The sequence below is a fragment of the Dendrobium catenatum genome, unplaced genomic scaffold, assembly GCF_001605985.2.
Source record: "Dendrobium catenatum unplaced genomic scaffold, ASM160598v2 original_scaffold_228801, whole genome shotgun sequence".
NCBI classification, from domain to species: domain Eukaryota; kingdom Viridiplantae; phylum Streptophyta; class Magnoliopsida; order Asparagales; family Orchidaceae; genus Dendrobium; species Dendrobium catenatum.
In genome coordinates, this window is record NW_021547210.1 from 1 (window position 1) to 3,299 (window position 3,299).

The following is a 3,299-nucleotide window of genomic DNA, read 5'->3' on the forward strand; positions in this document are numbered from 1 at the left end:
TTATCTTACTTATGGAGATTCTTACAAGTGCTATTTTGAAAATAAGTTTTTTTTTTCATTATTACAAAATTTATCTTCTTATAATAACTTTAATTAAAAAAAAACCCTAATATCAAATTCAAGCTTGAATGAAAAAGCTTGATGTTAGAGAAACTTTGGTCCGTTCAGTGTATCCTCTGCTCCGTTCGTATAATGGGGGTGCGTACTGATCCCAGCTTTTTTAAAAGTTCTAGTTTTGCTTTTAGAAAACATAAGTAGCTCAACAACTCTTCTCGTTCGATGTTGCCCTGACAAATCCTAAGTATTGAACTGCAAAATTTTCTCTTGTCTATCTGCGCAGCAGATAAGAACTTCATTAGAAGTTTTGGTCATGTTTCTTCTATAGCGATCCTTGCTTTTTAGGAGAACTTTTCTGTGCATTTGAGATTTTAATTGTGTGTTGTAAATTGAGGCATTGGCATGATGTTGTGTCAACCGAAAGCTTCAAACCAGGAGGTAAAGTAATTCAGGTTTCTAGTTTCCCTCTTAATACCACGGCTATTCAAGTAAAAGAGTGCCTTGAGAAATTTACAGAAGAGGGATCTATGTTTGCATTCAAGCTTCGACATCCCAAATGTATAAAAGTGACATCAAAAGTATTTGTTGTTTTGCAGTTTGTAAGCAGCCCGGGAGCTACATATATAAAAAATATGACTTATCTGCAGCGCTTGTGGTTTCAAGGCTATTTCTTGACATCTAAAGATGTTGAGCGTGACATATTACCCAAGCCTAGTACTTCATCACATGTTATGAAGGATGTTATAATGCATTTTGGTTTCCAAATTGTTGAAAATAAGTTATATATTCTTTGGACTGTAAAGGATGTCAGAATTGAGTTCAGATTTAACTTTATAAAGGTTTGCCTTTTCATATCATATAAAGATAGCTTATATAAGCTTAAACTTTTTTATGAAAGCATTTAGCAAATCCAGCTATGCCATAATGTTATTCAACATTTTTAGTTTCTCAAAATCCAGGTCCAAGCTGCTCCTAAAGTTTATGCCATGCCTCCACCAAATTCCTATATTATACATGAAGGTCTAGATTTTAATTATTTCAACCATCCTACTGATGACCAGTGGATAAGAACAACAGATTTTACTCCATCATGTAGCATAGGACAATCTTCAACAATTTGTTTACAGCTACCCTATCGGTATTATCTTCCAAACATAAAGGAAAACTTTGTTTACTTCAGAGAAGATTATTGTCATCTTGATTTGATGAATGGCTCTTCATACTCGTATAATTTAGGTCTTGTGCCTACTGTGAGACCTCCTCATGGGTTTAGAGTTCCATAAAAATTTCTCTTTAAGATTAATCATTTAGTGCAAAATGGAACACTCATTGGACCAACTCTAGATGAAATTTTTTGTAATTTGGTCAATCCTTTTTCTATAGGAAAGCATTTAATTGAAAGGGCCTGAGCAAAGATGTCATATTTGAAAAGTTTTTGTTTTCGTCTTGCTAAATGGCTTCAAGAGTAATATGGAAAACTCTGAAGATCAAAAAATCATTGAATCTCAGCTTTCATTTCATTAGATAATGGCTTGGTATACATTTACAGAGTTCAAGTAAAACCTACAAAAGTGTACTTCTATGGTCCTAAAATCAATGTTTCAAACTGTGTGCCGCGTAATTATATTGAAGAAATTAATAACTTTATAAGTGTCTCCTTTGTTGATGAGGATGAAGAAAAAATGTGTTCACTTGATTTATTGTCTCATTTTGGCAGTGCTAGTAGCAATAGGTGTACCGAAATCTATTAGAGGATATTGTCCACACTTAGAAAGGGTATTATCATTGGTGATAAGAAATTTGAATTCCTTGCTTTCTCAGCTAGCCAGTTGAGGGAAAATTTTGCCTAGATATTTTATTTAAGCAATGGTGTAACAGATGCTGGCACCAGAAATTGGAATGGGAAATTTTAGCAAAATAAGAAATGTTGCTAAATATGCTGCCAGGTTGGGCCAATCTTTTGGCAGCTCCAATAAAACTTTAACTGTTAGTAGAGATGAGGTTAAAATTTTTCGGGACATTGAAAATTTAGCGGGCTACATCTTTTCTAATGGCATTGGTAAGATTTCCTCCGAATTTTCTAGAAGAGTTGCTATAAAATGTGGCTTGAAATGTTCAACACCTTCACCATTCCAGATAAGGTATGGTGGTTACAAAGGTGTTTTGCTTGTCAGTCCAATGTTAGTTAGAAAGTTATCCCTACATAATAGCATGTGTAAGTATGAATCTGAAAACATAAATTGGATGTCCTTGCATATATCAAATATCAACCCTTCTTTCTCAATAGGAAGTTGATAACTCTTCTTTATTGGAGTTCATGATAATGTTTATGAGAAGAAGCAAGATGAGGTTATTAATCAATAGGATAATATTTTAAGTGATGTTGATAATGCAAAGGAGGCCATTGAGGTAATGGAACCTGAAGAAATAACCAATGTTTTGAAGGAAATGCTAATGTGTGGTTACAAGCCTGATGCAGAGCCATTCATTTCAATGATTTTATAGACATATAGAGCCTCAAAATTTTTTTAATTGAGAACTAAATCGAGGATATATGTTCCAAAATGTAGAGAAATGATGGGATGCTTGGATCGATTAAACTAATATATTGGAGGATGGTGAAGTTTTTGTTCAGGTTTCGTACATTGGAAACACAATGTATCATCTTAATGGCCTTCAAACATTCCCTACGAGGGAAACTGATCAACGTACTATGGTGGTGAAAGGGAAAGTTGTTGTCGCTAAGAACCCCTGCCTGCATCCTGGTGATGTTCACATTTTGAGTGTTGTTGATGTCTTACATCTTTATCACATGATTGACTGTGTTAATTTTTCCTCAGAAAGGTGAAAGGCCACACCCAAATGAGTGTTCAGGAAGTGACATGTATATATACTTTGTCTGTTGGAACCCGGTGCTTATTCCGCCTAGTCAAGCTTTGCCTATGTAATATACAGCTGCCCCATCTACAACTCTTGAACATGAAGTTTGAATTGAGGAAGTCTCGAAGCATTTCACAAATTACATCATCAATGACAATTTAGGTGTCATTTCAAATGCTCACACCATCTTCGGTGACAGAGAACCTATGATGGCACATAGCCCACCCTTCATCAAGCTCGCAAAACTCTATTCAATTGTTGTGGGCTTCCTCGAGACTGGTGTTCCAGCTGAAATTCCTCCTCATCTTTCTGTCAAAGAGTACCTTGACTTCATGGAAAAGCCTGACAAAGCAACCTACATT

General features: G+C 35.1%; 1 pseudogene; it reads left to right on the plus strand.

Annotated features, from left to right (window-relative positions):
- The first annotated feature begins 1,935 nt into the window (after nucleotides 1-1,935).
- LOC110106607 lies at nucleotides 1,936-3,293 on the plus strand (annotated as a pseudogene).
- The last annotated feature ends 6 nt before the right edge of the window (nucleotides 3,294-3,299 follow it).